This window comes from Protopterus annectens, chromosome 14.part0 (assembly GCF_019279795.1).
Source record: "Protopterus annectens isolate FY-2018-M chromosome 14.part0, PAN1.0, whole genome shotgun sequence".
NCBI classification, from domain to species: Eukaryota; Metazoa; Chordata; order Ceratodontiformes; family Protopteridae; genus Protopterus; species Protopterus annectens.
The window spans coordinates 244,303,742-244,322,185 of record NC_056748.1 but is presented as its reverse complement, the minus strand read 5'-3'; the positions used below and the strand labels follow the sequence as shown (position 1 = coordinate 244,322,185).

Sequence of the window (18,444 nt, the reverse complement as noted above, 5' to 3'; positions counted from 1 at the left end):
ACTTTTCTAATGTAACTGCAACAAATAGATCAAAACCAGCTTCATAGTTTATTCACTTACAAATTAAAAAGACTTCAACACCATCAACAGTTTTTTTTTTTTTTTTGGCATTCATTTTCTGTTTTTTACTATATTTTTCACTTTACAGCTTTATAGTCTAATTGGACCTTTTATATTGTTTGCTTTGTTACAGAAATAAAAAAGTAAGAACATTGGTGAAGTAGAGGAATGGATATGTAGCAACAAAGCAGATGCCTGCCCCTGCATTAATTGTCATCAAATGGGTAATCTGCAGTATGAAACTTAAAAAAAAAAAAAAAAAAAAACAGTGGCATAACAGTAGGCTGAATACAGGTTGTGCAAACTGTGATTCATTCCACACTATTATATGAAGCATGAACAATATGTCCCTCCAGACCTAAGTATTACTTACCCCAAAGTACAGCAACATCATAATAAGTATATTCACTTGGTACAGCAGGGGTCACAGACCCTTAGATGGTGGTATAGAGGAACTCTGAACTCCTGAGAAGAAAAAGGAGATACGCAACCCCACAAAAGGGCACTGCACAAAAATCAGTAAAGCACAATAGGCAACAACTGCAAAACAGAATTCCAGGACCAGCAATGAACAAAACAGGAGATATTTAATAGCAACACATCCACCGACCACCACTCTGAACTCCTCATTGTATTCAAAAGGCATGATTTTTGAGACAGTGTGAAACTAACAATGGTATTCACTTTGTTATTGTTAAATTTAGAGTGGAATTCAGGGGCGGCTCATGGCATCGGACTGCCGGACTGCAGCCCCCTCAGCAAAAAAAAGAAAAAAGTACTTTTTTGTGTTTATTATATATATATTTTTGTTGTAGTAGTTTTACTCTGAGTCCGACTCGTCTTTCAAGTTCCTGCTTCGGCGTCGGCGAGTATGCACATGCGCACTTTGACCACCTCGGGTTGCGGCGGTTTTAAATAAAGATTTTTTGTTTTTGTTTCTGCTGCAGCCCGGTGAGCAAATTAAGGCATCAGTGTGATGCCCAGCAGTCTATGCGGTTCCAAACCGCATAGAATTGGAAGGGGTTCGGACTGCGACGTCCGCAGGCACGTACTTGACGTGCTTAGGCTAAATGGCTGCTGATTGGTTGTCGCTCTCTTCCCGGGCTTTATGTGCTGGGAAAAGAGCGAGAATCAAACAGTTTTGGTTGTGGACTGATTCGTGAGTCAATCACAGACACAGTAAAGTGAACAGTGAAGGATTTATCACTTGCGGCGATTTGCCATTGGATTTCTATTTTTTTTTTTTGGCGGCCTATATGTTGTCAGCTAATAGCTGTGATGAAGAAGAACTGAAGAAGTAGTAGAAGAAGTTAGAAGAACAGAGTGCAGAGAGTTTTCTTCTTGGTGGTATGTGTCAATTGTCATTGTTTATCTAGGAATTATTTCACATTCACACAAAACATGATTTCTCTGCTTTATGCATTAATATGTAGCAGTACTATATACATTTTTATTGCCATCAAAATAAAACATAAAAATGTTGACATCCTGCTTTCTCTATCTTTAAGCAAATGTGTACAGTAATCATAAATTCATATGGGAAGTATGAGTGACTTTGGAAGGAAAAAAATAAAAGATTAAGATCATTCTTGCTGTAACACTAGTGGCAGTGTAATGACACTGTTTTGTACATAGTGGAAATGTATGCACGTTAGCAGTGGAGTTACTAAAAGGAACATTTGCTGGTTTTGCAGTACACCTCGGCAACTGAGACAGGCTATGCCATATGTTACTGACAACTCTGGTTTATCTTCATTTGCATATTTCTGGTGGGGGCATCTCCGTTTAGATCAACTTAAGGTCGCTAGCTGCTACTATATATTTTCAGGGTTTTTTTTCCATTTACTTTTGGAACTGTAATTTGTGTGTAGCCTGGTTATATAACCCATTTAAGACAATGTTGTCTGTTATGGTCCACGCTTATCTGAGGTACTGGCTGCCAGTGGCTTTGATATTAGGTGCAGCACCTGTTTATCTACTGTCCTAGTTTATCTGGTGGGTTATTTCGACTCTTCTTCCAGCTCGTTTTTATCATCGTTTGGACGATCATTTATACATAATCTACCAGAGCATGGTCCTATTTTTCTTTGAGAACTATACAGGAGTGGAGGTGACCATTTATGGAGAACTGCCAAGAAAGAAAGAAAGCGTGATATATTTGTCAAACCATCAATGCACAGTTGACTGGATTATTGCAGACATGCTTGCAATCAGGCAGAATGCTCTTGGACATGGGCGTTACGTTTTGAAAGATGGCCTGAAATGGCTTCCTCTCTACGGATGGTATTTTTCCCAGCATGGAGGAATTTATGTAAAACGAAAAGCCAAGTTTAATGAAGAAGCCATGAGAAACAAACTTATCACCCAGAGCAAAAATGGGGCTCCAATGTACCTTGTGATTTTTCCAGAAGGAACCCGTTACAATCCTAAATGACCCCAAGTCATTGAAGCAAGTCAAGCATTTGCAAAGAAAGAAGGTCTTGCAGTTTTACAGCATGTATTAACACCTCGTGTAAAGGCAACTCATGTTGCCATTGACTCAATGAAGGATCATATAGATGCTATATATGATGTAACAGTAGCATATGAAGGAACAGTAGACAACAGAGGACAGAGAAAATTAGCACCATCCATGCCAGAATTTTTATGTAATGAGTGCCCAAAAGTGCATATTTACTTTGAGCGTGTTGATTTAAAGGATATTCCAAAAGAGCAGATGTTTTTGAGACGGTGGCTGCATGAACGCTTTGAAATCAAAGATAAGTTGTTAACTGAGTTCTACAGTGCAGAAGATAAGAACAAAAGAAACAGATTTCCCAGGGAAGGTCATGTATCCAAACTGAGTTTCAGGAAGACTTTACCATCTGTGCTTATTTTAGGTGGTTTGACTCTGTCAATGTTACTTACAGAAACAGGAAGAAAACTTTATGTAATTGTAAATACATGTATTTTTGGGACTTTAATAGGGTGTTTGTGGGTCAATATTAAACCATAAGAAAACATGTTTTCTGATCCCATTCCTAATCAGTCAGATACGCTAGTCCGTCTTCGAACAGCTGCACATAACACCAACTAGAACTTGATGAAGCTGTCTGAACTGTTTGGACAAGAACTACCACCTTTTACATTTTTACCAAGGATACAGCATAGCAGAGAAAGAAAAAGAAACAAAATTCTAAAAGGGTGTTTCTTTGCAGTGGACATTGGTAGCCACTGAGCAATGTTATTGCTCCCCAGAAGTGCCAGCTGCATTGCAGTTTTAAGGTAACACAAGGTTTGCAGCTTAAAGGTGGTATTTCATAGTCAAATGGTTTAGAAAGGTTATTCTCGCCCTTACCAAAAGGATAACTAGTGTGAACGTCTGGGCGAATGGCAAGAAATGAAAACAAAGCCTTAAATAATGATTAATATCAGTAATAACATGTGGCTTAAGATAGCTGCGATTGATGTTGAGCAGCTGTGTAGAATCACAGTTTTTTATGCTTATTTTAACTCTGAAGGGTAAATTGTTGTGTTATGTTGGATGTGCACTGAATTGGCTATAATCAACATCAACGTGCGATGTTTGCCAAAGATCTGTGGAAGCATTTGTTACATTTGCCTGCCCCTAAATGTATTAAATAACAAATTGCATTGTGTGTCAGGTAATTTTTTTTATTGTTTTTGCTTATTTGGTTCTTCATTTGGTAATTATTTTTGTTTAAACATTGCAGTAGTTATGTTTATTATATGATGTTTAGCCTATTTAACTTTTATTACATATTATGTCTCACTTTAACTGATGTAACATAGAGCATTTCTTGGTGCTGATGATGCCCCAGACTCAACAAGAAAATGTGCTAATGTTCATCTTTGCTGCATAAGCCATTGCAACATGAATACTTTCCTGAAGATGATTACAAATTGTACTTGATAACGGATCTGGAGCATCAGTCATAGGTGTCCACAGTATACTTATCTGTGCCAGAGTGGAATAAATACACGGATTGGGATGTGGCATGCACTTTATATTTTTGCCTCCAAATGCTGCTGTCTTCAGAGCCAGAAGCTTAGGTTTGTTCTGTGTATGGCTCTGTCCATATTTCTTGTTCTGAGGTTGAGAGGTATGACAAATGTGTCAGGGCCATCATAGTCAGCCAGAGACATTATAAATTGTGACAAACTTGTTGCACCCCTCTCCCCCATATAGCGACTCTGGATGTGTCCAAGCAAGGCAAGGAGCAGTTATGCAGTGTAAATGTGCAGAGTATCCCCCCATCCAAGGTAGACACAAATGGTACTTTTATTCTGTTCTTGATTTTGCAGAATGTTCTGGTTTCTGTCATATTTTTATACTGTTGATTTATGCTTATTATTACTTAGAAAGTGCCTGTTGCTCTGCGTTTAGGTAGCAATGCTTTAATGACCATCAGGTAAGCTTGTCTGAGATTGTAAGATGCAAGTAAGCTTTAATACGCATACTGTTAAAGAATTGCCAACATTGAAAGCCTTTCTGTTGGTGCCATGCAGAGAATACTTATATAACTAGATAATGTATAATCCTTAGGTATTGAAATGCATACGACAGTATTTGTAATAAAGGAGAGGATTACATTATTTTAAGAAGCTCATTGTAGTCATCTTTGCAGGCTTTACCTGTAAACCAAACAGAATGCCAATCTATCATGTGTGGTCCATTACCTGTACAGTAATTCTTTAAGCAGTGTATCTTGAGCTTGTTTCTTTGTTTACTTTTCATTTTTTACTTTGATCATGTTTTCCCCATGAAACAAGTAGATAGTTGTCAGGCAGCAGGTCTTTTTTGGATAAGAAACATTTTTACAAGTGGGGGTATCACAGAGATTGCTACTTTCAGCATGTTACTTGGTATTTTAATAAAGCCGAATATAAATTGTAATTAGAACTGAAGTGCAAGGAGAAGTGGTTTGAGTTGAGTGCTGCTTGTTTTTCTTATACTTGATTTTGACTGGCATTCCAGCAATGTATTTAAAAAGTAATTTATTTTTTCATGCCTCACAACCTTTTTGTTTCCATTTAGGTATTAAGTAAGCTGTCATGTAGCTAATGCATTGAAATATTTTTTTTCTTCTACACTTCATTTTGTTTTGGTTGGACTGTCATAATGATGGTTTGGCACCCAGGGCAGCGTATTTAATTAAAGTTACAGTTTTTGTGGTTTTGAGCAAAGCTCCTCCCCTTTCTAGTTGGTCACACCCATTCCCATTGACCCCACCCATTCACCCGTCTCCTGCAGCCCCCCTTTGATTTGAAGTCACCAGCCACCACTGGTGGAATTCATAAATGACACTTACAGATGGTAGTGCTAGCCTGCATGGAGAAACACATACCCTAATCTTATGCAGTTCACAAAACCTAACAAGTACACAGTAGGGATAAGGCGCTCCATGGAGAACCTGCAATAGCCCAGGTGTGCAGTTGTTATGTAAATTAGGTGATCTGACATTGTATGTGGATCACAGTGCCAGACACAATGGTGTATGGAGTTAGGAAATGTACATAAAGTTACAAGAGTATAATTCCAGACCTACTGTGGCTACCAACAAAACTCAGTTGCTTTTTCATCTGAAAAGCTGATGTATTGCTCAACAGAATATGCCGTAGGAACAACATCAACACCAAATGCATAAACATTTGCAAAGTATGAAAACAATATAGCTCTTCTACATATGTATATATATGTAAAATGAAGGCTTCTTGCAATAAACCTATTCATTCCTCCTTATGTCCCAGTGATGTCAGTAATCCACTACCAGTTAGTACTAACCCCTGACCAGATCCCTTTATTTGCATATATGCCATATGCTAGCTTCCATACCCACAGTCAGTGAGCCAGAAATGTTTAGTATATAGCCATGAGTGAGGAAGACAGGGGTACAGTTACACCGTCATCGGTAGGTACATAACAGGTATGGCAACAGTGCATATCTGTGCAAGTACACAATGCACTACTGCCCACTGTTGTGATTACATGCACTAGTGAACACATTATATAGATTAGATATAGATATTATTATTGTTATTACTATTATTAGAGTGCATTCAAAAGGCATTTAGCTTCCTTCTGTGCATCCTATTGAAATTTAATGAAACTGGCTGGTTTTAACCCACACCTCAGACAACAGATTCTCTCCCTCTTAACCAGATAGCTAAAATAAAGTTTCTGTACAAATTCCCTCTTTGAGATATTGAAACCCATCTTTCTTACCCTCATGTTTTGGGAGTTTTTTAATGTAAATTATTGTTTTTATATCAAGTTTTCTAAAAAATTTGTTTTTTTTAACTTTTGTGCATAGATAAGAAAGGCATTTTTAATTAATGCCACTGGATTGGCCACCATCCAGATAACAGATCCTTGAAATGGGAATTTATTTTGAAACATTGCATCTCCTTTAGTCAAGATGCAGAACTTTACAAATGTAACATCTAAACTTCACAACATTGTCAAGTTAACAAAGTATTGTACAAACCAGTAAAAAAAAGAATGCTCAGTATCCCTGACATCTATATGTGCTACCTCCAAGGTTGTCCAAACTTGGAGAAAAAGAATATGTGTTATAAAAACAAGAAACTCACCTTTTTTCCCTTCTCCAAGTTACCTGACGCCACAGCCAGGTACAGTGCCTATGACAAAGCTGGGTCTCTTATATTATGGGTACTTTTCTGTTATCGGGGCAACAGTTCTAACGTGCTTGCAATGATCGCATAGCTGTTAGCCCTGAAACGGTTGTTTTGAAAGAGAAAGAAACAGACCTTACTGTGCTGCAGTGTTTGTCTGGTCAGAACTTAAAGCTGTAAAGGATTCATGTATATCCGAAGTAACTTTTTGTAATATGTACAGTAATATGGAACATAAAGACATTAAGATATTTTCAAGCGAAGTTAGAGCTGGCCACTGTATAATGTATGTAAAGAACAGCCTAACCATGTTCAAATGGCAGAGAATGTCCCGTACACTTTACATAGTTTATTTTATTAACCTTAAGATCCTATCAAGTTTGAAGTCCTCTTCTTCCAATAATAACTTATTCCAGTGCAGTGATGCCTTTAGGTTTTGAATCCAAAGTTAGTCCAGGTGCTTTTATAGATGTTTCTTACACGGACACTACTATGAAGCCTACCCTTGTGTTTTTTATTGTGTTTTCCTTCTCATCCTCTGGCCTGGGGATGCTGTAAGCACAATTAATATTTCAAAGGTAAAGCCATCCACACTCTACCGGGCAAAGATTAAGAACAGACAATAAAAGAACACGATACAATTTCTAGATGCCAATGTCTTAAACAAAATCTCACATATGCATGAATGAGCCTTTTTGAGTATGTAAAAATGGAATTACAACAACTGGTTCAAGTCCCACTTAACAGTAGCTCTTCACGGAGAGCTTGACAGGAGATACACACAAGGCTCGTGCACACAAGCACTCATTAGAACTGTTGCCCCGATAACAAAAAAGTACCATATTGTGAAGTCAAAATTTGAAAATGTGATTTTCAGATTTGATATTTTTAAATCTCACCCAGCCACTGGGGATGCACAAGCCAGTGCATTTCTTTGTGCCGGTTCCAAGCCCGGATAAATGGGGAGGGTTGAGTCAGGAAGGGCATCCGGGGTAAAACCTCTGCCAGAAATTATTGATGCGGAGAACTTTTCATAATTACATACCAGATCGGTCGAGGCCCGGGTTAACAACGACCGCCACCAGTACTGTTACCAACAGGGTGCTGGCGGAAATTGGGCTACTGTTGGCCGAAGAAGAAGAGGAGGGGGAAGGCATGCCCGAAGAAGGAATAAAAAAGAAGGTTAGGAGTGTAGTACTGAGGGTGGGAACTTTGAATGTTGGCAGTATAACTGGTATAGGGAGAGAGCTAGCTGATATGATGGAGAGAAGGAAGGTTGATGTATTGTGCGTGCAAGAGACCAAATGGAAGGGAAGTAAGGCCAAGTGTATAGGAGGCGGGTTTAAATTGTTCTATCATGGTGTGGATGGCAGAAGAAATGGGGAAGGGGTTATCCTAATGGAACAGTATGCCAAGAGTGTTTTGGAGGTGAAGAGAGTGTCTGATAGTGTCTGACAGAGTGATGTTTATGAAGCTTGAAATTGATGGTGTAATGATGAATGTTGTTAGTGCATATGCTCCACAAGTTGGGTGTGTGATGGATGAGAAAGAAAAATTTTGGAGTGAGTTGGATGAAGTGGTGGTGAGGGTAGCCAAGGGTGAGAGACTAGTGATTGGAGCGGACTTCAATGGGCATGTTGGTGAAGCGAACAGAGGGGATGAGGAAGTGATGGGTAGGTATGGTGTTAAGGAGAGGAATGCAGAAGGTCAGATGATTGTGGATTTTGTGAAAAGGATGGACATGGCTGTGGTGAATACGTATTTTAAGAAGAGGGAGGAGCATAGGGTGACGTACAAGAGTGGAGGAAGATGCACACAGGTGGATTATATCCTATGTAGGAGGGCCAGTCTGAAGGAGATTGGAGACTGTAAAGTGGTGACTGGGGAAAGTGTAGTTAAGCAGCATAGAATGGTGGTCTGCAGGATGATGTTGGTGATCAAGAAGCGGAGGAGGAGTGTGAAAGCAGTGCCAAGGATTAAATGGTGGAAGTTAAAAAAGGGTGATTGTGAGGTGGAGTTCAGGGAAGAGTTAAGGCACTGGGAGGCAATGAAGAGTTACCGAATAGCTGGGTAACTACAGCAGAGCTAGTAAGGGAGACTGCTAGGAAGGTGCTTGGTGTGACATCTGGACAGAGGAAGGAGGACAAGGAGACATCGTGGTGGAATGAGGAAGTACAGGAGAGTATACAGAGGAAGAGGCTGGTGAAGAAGAAGTGGGATTGTCAAAGAGATGAAGAAAGTAGACATGAGTATAAGGAGATGAGGCGCATGGCAAAGAGAGAGGTGGCAAAGGCTAAGGATAAGGCATATAGAGAGTTGTATGAGAGACTGGACACTAAAGAGGGAGAAAAGGACCTGTACCAATTGGCTAGACAGAGGGACAGAGCTGGGAAAGATGTGCAGCAGGTAAGGGTGATAAAGGACAGTGAGGGAAACATACTCACAAGTGAGGAGAGTGTGTTGAGTAGATGGAAAGAGTACTTTGAAGGGCTGATGAATGAAGAGAATGAGAGAGAGAGAAGGTTGGATGATGTGGGGATAATGAATCAGGAGGTGAAGCAGATTATCAAGGAGGAAGTAAAGACAGTTATAAAGAGGATAAAGAATGAAAAGGCTGTTGGCCCAGATGACATACCAGTGGAAGCATGGAGGTGGTTAGGAGAAATGGCAGTGGAATTTTTAAACAGATTGTTTAATGAATTTTTGGAAAGTCAGAGGATGCCTGAGGAGTGGAGAAAAAGTGTTTTGGTACCTATCTTTAAGAATAAGGGTGATGTGCAGAGCTGCAGTAACTACAGAGGGATAAAATTGATCAGTCACAGCTTGAAGTTATGGGAAAGAGTAGTGGAAGCTAGGTTAAGAAGGGAGGTGATGATTAGTGATCAGCAGTATGGTTTCATGCCAGGAAAGAGCACTACAGATGCAATATTTGTTCTGAGAGTGTTGTTCGAGAAATACAGAAAAGGTCAGAAGGAGTTGCATTGTGTCTTTGTAGACTTAGAGAAAGCATATGACAGGGTGCCTAGAGAGGAGTTGTGGTATTGTATGAGGAAGTCAGGAGTGGTAGAGAAGTATGTAAGAGTGGTACAGGATATGTACAAGGGTAGTGTGACATTGGTGAGGACTGCGGTGGGAGTGACAGATACGTTTAAGGTGGAGGTGGGATTACATCAAGGATCAGCTCTGAGCCCTTTCTTATTTGCAGTGGTGATGGACAGGTTGACAGATGAGATTAGACAGGAGGCCCCGTGGACTATGATGTTTGCAGATGACATTGTGATATGTAGTGAGAGTAGAGACCAGGTTGAGGAGACCCTGGAGAGGTAGAGATATGCTTTAGAGAGGAGAGGAATGAAGGTCAGCAGGGCTAAAACAGAATATATGTGTGCAAATGAGAGGGAGGTTAGAGGAATAGTGAGGATGCAGGGACTAGAGTTGGTAAAGGTGAATGAGTTTAAGTACTTGGGATGAACAGTTCAGAGTAATGGTGAGTGGAAGAGAGGTGAAGAAGAGAGTACAGGCAGGGTGGAATGGGTGGAGAAGAGTGTCAGGAGTGATTTGTGACAGACGGGTACCAGTAAGAGTTTAAGGGAAGGTCTACAAGAGGGTAGTGAGACCAGCTATGTTATATGGGTTGGAGACGGTCACATTGTCGAAAAGGCAGGAGTCAGAGCTGGATGTGGCAGAGTTAAAGATGTTAAGATTTGCACTGAGTGTGACTAGGATGGACAGGATTAGGAATCAGTATATTAGAGGGTCAGCTCAGGTTGGACAGTTTGGAGACAAAGAAAGAGAGGCAAGATTGCGTTGGTTTGGACATGTGCTGAGGAGGGATGCTGGGAATATTGGGAAAAGGATGCTAAGGATGGAGCTGCCAGTAAGAGGAAAAGAGGAAGGCCTAAGATGAGGTTTATGGATGTGGTGACAGAGGACATGCAGGCGGTTGGTGTGAAAGAGCATGATGCAGAGGACAGGAAGAAATGGAAACAGATGATCTGCTGTGGCGACCCCTAACGGGAACAGCCGAAAGAAGATGATGATGATGACTAAGGATCTAACAATAAACAGTTGTATTCACTTGAAATAATACAGCTTTGGCAAATCAGCAAAGCATGCATTATTTGCCTGCCAACTTTCTTTTGCATATTATGTTTATCTGGCTACATTTCATTCACACAGTATGATCTGTTAGAGTGGCCTGTTTATAATTTCTCCTGATACTATCTGGCCTTAACCCCATGTATGACATCCATTACATGTATTACATTCATAAGCTATTTTTTTTTTCTTTTGCCTTATGTATCTTTGCTTATAAGTTTACATAACATAGAGCAGAAGGAGATGAGTTGTCTGTCCTGGTAGTTGTTATGAATTTATCATTTGTCCTCTATCTCCCCTGGGGGAGCCCAATCCCTTTCAGCTATAACATGCCATCTGGAAACAGCCTGTGGAGTCACACGCCACCACTCAATCAGGTAGTTTGATCAGTACCACTAAATGAGGACAAAGACCCATTAAACCCAACTTTATATAGTTCCACTTAAATTTTGTACCATAATTATGAAGCAATTATGTCTGTACAAGCTAAGAGAATAGTGAAGGTGTTGTCAAACCAGATGTTGACACTTGTTGACACATGCAACAAATCGAACCCCCACAGAGATACCTTACTAAAAGGATACAAGGCCTAAACAATATGTCCTACCTGGACCAACTCAAAGCCCTATCGCTATACTAGGTTTCCTACAGATTTCTAAGAGGTGACATGTGTCTGGCATACAAGACATCCTGTGACTCATTACTGATGTATTTACTGGACATCAGTAAGTCAAATAGCATTGAAAATAGTCTAGGGATTTAAACCTCTTCTGCAACATCAATAGAACGGTTTGGAGGGGCAGGTATATTTTGCAAAGGATATCACTGCTATACAACAAACTGCCAATCCACATAAAACAAAGTTCATCTCTGTCCATTTTCAAGTCCAACTTAGATCCATGGATGGGAAACAGAAAATTCCCACCAGAATCACCTCCTGTACTACTAATGAACATCTGCTAAATGCTTTATCCCAAACATGGGTCCCCTCAAATTATCTATGTTATGTTCCCAGTTATTCTCTTTAGGGGTAATATATAATTATCGACCATGAGATGGGTAAGACAAGTCTATAACCAAATGGGATAGGTCATTTCGAGCACAAAAATGGAAACAGGCTAGACTTAAAATGGCAAACAAGGCCAGACAGCCTAGTACTTGCATGTGAACCTATAAGATATCAATCAATGTGGTCTTGCGGAGGGGAGGCAAACATTTGATAACATTAATAGAACAATGATGGTCCAGAGAGCAGCAGAGTACAAAAAGACCCTGCTGTTTGTTGATAGGCCTTGATACAGGGAAGGCATTTGACAGAGTTAGCTTGGATTTTATGACTGGGTCACTGACACCATCTGCATTTTCTGATAGAATAATGGAGTTAATTAGGAGGACATATGAAGGGCAAGAGGCAAGAATCAAGGTGAGAAGGTTCCTCTCTGACAGCCTACAGAGGGACCAGGCAGGGGTGCTATCTTTACCACTATTATTTGCTTTATATTTAGAGCTATAGACAAAAAGAATAAGCCACAAATTCAAGTTTGTAACTGACATGGTTTACAAAAAAAAATAGCCATATTTGCAGATGTTATTATTTTGTACTTGATAAATCCAGAAAATTAGGTTTCAGTGTTGTGGAATATTTTGAGCCAGTTTCAATTTTTTCAGGAAATAAAATGAAGATAAAACAAAGGCGATATCAGTAAATTATGTTCCCAGACATTAATTGGTTCAGTGATGCTCATATTTATGGGGACATGAAAAGAGGAAGTATTTAGGTGTATGGATTAGATAGTATTCTCTTATGGTAGCTAAGGATATGTGGGGAGACTAAACAAAAGCAAATATCTACCGAAGCAGTGAGAATGCATGGAGAGATCAGTACCACACTACAAATTTTATTCTAACTCAATAAAAACAAAGATTAAGCACTTTCATCTGACTGTAACAGATTTCTTCAGAATCCATTTACAACACTGCTTTACACATTTTAAAAGTTCCACCACCATACCATGTCACTTATTAACAACCAATAATTACACCACTTCCTACCTCATAATAAATATGCTAAAAAACTTTGTGACCTTGTTTAATTAAATGAGCGATCTTAATCAAAACTAGGATTAAAAGCATAACAACTTCCAACCACAATAGCTTATTATTAAAAAAGACATATATTCCATTTACACCTTTTATGATTTTAAAGTGCTTGCTATGGAAATATATTCATTAAGACCTGGAGGACACAGGCATTCAATTTCAACTGCCAAATGCTCTCCATCTGCTGAATCAAATCAGACCACTGTCCACCCCTTACATTCTTAGGTATAAAATCAGTACCAAGAAAAGCAAATTTGTGAACAGAATGCAATCATGTATGCTTATATAAGGAGTTTTTTAGACTCTTATTTTTACAAGGCTCTTGCCACCCCTATAGTGCCTTTTTTTAGGCGGTGTTCCAAAGACCAAATTACCACCATAACAGCTACAAACAATGCAATCTGAGGGTCATGCTGCTCAACGCTAGAAGTCTAAATCTCAAAATGCACTTGTTCGAAGCACTCCTTAAAATGGAGAACATCGACATTTGTGCCATAACAGAGACCTGGTTCAAAGCAGCAGAAAGCACCCCTGCACTACCAGGCCATAACGCATTCCACACCTTTCAGCCCCAGTACTTGGACCGAAGATCCAAAGGCGGTGGTGTTTCCATATTCATAAAGAATGCCCACACCTCCAGACTGCTAGCCCAACATAATGCATCAGAGATACTTCAGGTGCAGCTAACATTGAGTAAGACAGTGATTCAGGTCGTAGCCTGCTATAGGTCCCCAACCATGTTCCAAGACTCACACTCCATGTTCCTAAGCACCCTGGAGAATATTAGGGTCCAACCTAACACTCTCATACTGGGCAACTTCAACTACCCCTCCATTAACTGGGAAAACTACTCATGTACCAATACACTTGCCCAACATTTCCTGGAATTCATTAATTCCAATGCCCTGGACTAGTTCATTCTTACCCCTACTAGAGGTAGCAACGACCTTGAGCTGGTCATTGCGAACATGGGAGATCATTGCTCTACACCAATAGTCAACCTCCCTGGTTAGATCCAACCACAAACTAATCACCTTGGAAATCCACATCCTCCCCCCCACAAAGGTAACCACCAAGAAAAACTTTGGGCTCCTAAAAACAGAGATGGCTAACTTCATGGCACCCATGCAAATGGAGATTAGTTGCATGACTGCCGAATCATACACCAATGCACTGTTTGAACACGTACACAAATGCATGGATTTCGCCATACCCAATGGAACCAAGATGCTCTCCTCCAAAAAAAGGAAGCCAATCTGGTGGTCCCCTGCCATAAACAAACTGTATAACAGAAGGCGGAAACTGATGCGGAATAAGGTGAAGTCCCAAGACTGGAAAAACTCCCTTATCAGCTTCAACAAAAAGTTGAGATCCCTCATCAAATCCTCTAAAGCTAGCTATAAAAACAGAATTGCAGCAGATAGTAAAGACAACCACAAGGCCTTCTATAGTTATGTAAAGAATCTCCACAGCAATACCCAGATTTGCTCTGAGTTACTGCACAATAGTACCTCCTATACCGAGCCAACAGATATTGCCAATATACTGGCCGACAGATTCAGTGTCAACTTTACCCCTCTCCACCCCACAAAGGACCAATCACAATACCAGTAGATTGCCAGGCATGCAGTATTACTGCTGCAAAGGTTAAAACAGCACTGTCCAAGGCCAAGAATACAGCTTCTATGGGACTTGACAATATTCCAGGCTGTGTTCTACATGAACTACAGAATGAATTGCCACCTCACCTGTGGCAATTCAATCACAGCCTCACCTCAGGCTTTGTCCCTACTGAATGGTGCACTGTTACAGTCATCCCTCTCCACAAAGGAGGAGTGACTACAGACCCTGGGAACTATTGCCCCATTAGCCTGATGAGTCTGATATGCAAAGCTATGGAATGCATCATCATGGACCTAATAAACAAGGATATAGGGAATCTCTAATCTCTGTATCCCACACAGTTTGGTTTTGTGAAGGGTAGATCATGCCTGTTCAACCTGATTGACTTATTTGAGTCAGTCACCACAGCTGTGGATGAAGGCAAGGTGGTTCATACAGCCTGCCTTGATCTGGCCAAGGCCTTTGATACCATTCCCCAATCAGCAATCATAGAAAAACTCACTGAGCTAGGCATCAACCCCTATATCACTAGGTGGGTTGCAAACTGGCTCACATATAGAACCCACAGTGTGAAAGAAGCTGACTCCAAGTCAGACTGCTGACCAGTCACGAGTGGAGTCCCACAGGGTTCGGTCCTGGGTCCCCTGCTGTTTGGTATATACTTCTCTGAAGTCCAGGCAAACATGAAGGAACTCGGGCTGACAAAGTTTGCAGATGATTGCAAGCTGGAAGCTATTATTAACTCCCTATGTGATGTTGACATCCTACAGAAAGGCCTCACTGAGACAAATGACTTGTGTTAGAACCATGGCCTTAAGCTAAATGCCCAAAAATGTGTCATTATCCCCTTTGGGAAAAACCCAGTTTCCATGAATTACCACATCAATGGTAGTCCACTGAACACAGAAGGCATTAAAGGTTAAAGGTCTCTTTTGACCACCACATTGCCACTGTGGTCAGAAAGTCCTTCTATGTGACACATCTCATTACTAAGGGTTTTGCATCCAGTAAGAAAGAGGTCATTGTCTTTCTCTACTCTTCCATCATTAGGCCAGTCATCGAGTACAATGCCCCATTTGGCATGTACCTCACTAGACACCTGCAACAACTGGAGAGGCCACATAAGTACCTCACAAAGTGGATCCTAGGCCTTAAACACTTGTCCTATATGGACAGACTCAAAAAACACCAACTATTCTCTGTCTCATATCGCCTACTTAGAGGTGATCTCTCCTAGATTTACCAAGCCTTGTCTGACCCAGCTTTGTTAGAAATGCTACATCTAAAGTAATACCAATCCTTCCACACCACATACTCCAGAGACTTCAACCTCATTACCACAATCAACAGAATGTGCTGGAGAGACAGGTTCATAACCCAGAGACTGCTCATGCTATGGAACAGACTTCTCATACATGTCAAACAGAGTACCTCACTGGCCCTCTTCAAGAGAAATCTTGATGAGTGGATGGGAAATAATTCACCTGGGGATCACTCCAGTGGCTCTACTCGACAGAAGCATTGGGAACTAAGGTCGGGTGGCATGATGTCAGGATAATCCTATGGGCTAGGCTTGTAAAGGCTCCAGGGCCATTAGCCTAGTGCACACCTATGAACATCCTGCATATGTTTGTAAATTCATTCCCTACACTTATGTTGGGTCTTACCAATATAGAAACAACTACAGTTCAAACATTTAGCCATATAAATAATTCCAATCAAGTTACAAGTACAATGAAATGATGTATATATTGCTTGTTTGTCTAAAACCACTTTGTCCTGTTCCAGTATAAACTTGCATTGCCTACAAAACCCCCATCTAAATGTACCATTCCTTTTGTCTGTTAAAGTGGGGAATCATTCTCCCATTTCTAAGAAACCTTTCAAAGATATTCCTGTTTTATACACAATTTGTGGTCTATTTCCCAAACTATCAGTTGCACCTCCGAAACATGAAACAATATTCCAGTTCTTTTTAAAAATATCCAAAATAGGGCCAGAATCCTGAGTATAAGTAGTCATAAAAGCACAATTAAAGTCATTCTTATTATTAACTCTATTGTTTTGGGGGGTTCTATCTGTGTTGATCAAAGAAGGAGTACCAAAAGTCCCTCACTCCTCTTTTCATCGACCTCCTATCTTATTTTGGTCACTAATGTTTTCAGGATACCCACTCACATAAAACATTTCTACCGGTTTGGACCCCTCTAGCCTGTATTGCTCATCTTCAGAGACCATTCTGGCCAGTCGAACAAATTGGACTTTATCTATCTCCTTCTTAAGATGCTGGGGGTGACAACTAGAACAATGCAATAACGCATTTAAATATTTGGGTTTTCTGCAGATATTACTAACAATCTTTTTGTTGACATCGTCCCTGGTAACCAAAAGTCCAAATAAGTAATGTTGTGAGAAGTACTAGTGTAGGTAAGCTTCAAAAATGAGGTAGAAGAGTTTAAATAGCCTACAAAATTCTCAATTTCCACTTTGAATGTTTCCCAAGCAATAAATATGTCATTAAAAAAAAAATCTGTTAACCTCATCAATACCATATTCTCCAGTTTCCACCAAGAAATCACAAAACCATTCCATTCCCTGAGTGTGTGGTATTATGTTAAACAAATTAACCAAATCAACAGTTAAAAATATCAGTTTGTCAGAATAACCTGTTTCTCATGATTTCACTAAAAAAATCCCGGAGATGGCGATAAGCATTTCATGAGCTTGTTACCTTAATATCAATATATTTAGCCAAAGGGTGTAATTTAGAGGGACTTGCATTCACTATAGGTCTCATTGGTGGATCAATTAAATTTTTGTGAATCTTCGGGATTCCAAATATTGTAGGAACAAAATGAAATTGCACCTATAAGAAGGAAAAAACATCTTCACAAATTTGTCCCTGCTCAACCATATCCCAAACAAAAAAATCTACCTTCTTGAACACAATATGAATGAAATTTAAAGATGCGTCTTCATAAAAATAATCATTATTCAAATATTCAGACATTTTTCCAAGAAAATCTATCTTGTACATGATAACTACCCCGCCACCCTTGTCAGGTTTCATGACCCTTACATTTGTTTAGGCATAGTTGTCTCAATAAAGTAAATTCCATAGCACTTAAATTAAATTGCAGTGGCTAAAGTCTCTCTTAGTTAAAAAGTCTCTCAACTGAAAGTCACATAACTTCTCAAACAAAATGAGAGGTAAAGAAAGTGGTGGGTTAAATGTACTACTTCTGCACAACACACTTACCCCATAGTCCATGGTCACTTCATTAGACATCATTTTTAAGTTCAGTTTTCTAATAAAAAGCTTTAAATCAAGTAAAACCTGTCTCGATTTTAGTATAAACTGTAGGAACAAAGATATGACCCTTGCTAAGTATTTCAGCATGAATGCAATAATATATGCTGGAATTGAAATTAAAAATATTAAAATAACCTCTGTTGTTGGTAATAACATTAGGTCCACTACTGACAGTTATACCATCATTGTCAAACCAGTCTTGAATGCTATTTGATTCCTCCTCCTCCAGTTGCCATCCCTACTCACTTTGTTCCACCATTCATTTGATTCTATTCATTCCTGTTCCAAAGATGGTCTTGGTGGCTATTCCTCTAGTTCTTTAACCATTCATATGTCCTTAGTCCTGGTTGCTCTAAAGGGTGGAATTTCTCATCTGTGAAGCCCACAGCTTCAGTTACCATTGCTGTTTCTTCCTCGGCTAAAGGCTGGTCCCACCTGTCCCATGACCCAGCTGGTTGGTGATAAGCTCTACCTTCTTGATATTCAAGCCTCTCCCTTTCCATCTTTTTTTTCTTTCCTTCTTTGGATGTTACCAATAATTTTATCAGTGTTACTATAAATACTGTTATAATGCACGTCGGGCGGCAAACAATAAAGCATTCTTTATGTCTGAA

General features: G+C 39.8%; 1 protein-coding gene and 1 pseudogene across 1 annotated transcript in view; both read left to right on the top strand.

The window, feature by feature from the left end:
* Nucleotides 1-18,444, top strand: part of SLC18A2 (solute carrier family 18 member A2) — a gene marked incomplete in the record, with an annotated part of 947,305 nt that overhangs the window by 888,026 nt on the left and 40,835 nt on the right.
* On the top strand, nucleotides 1,958-3,372 carry LOC122788933 (annotated as a pseudogene).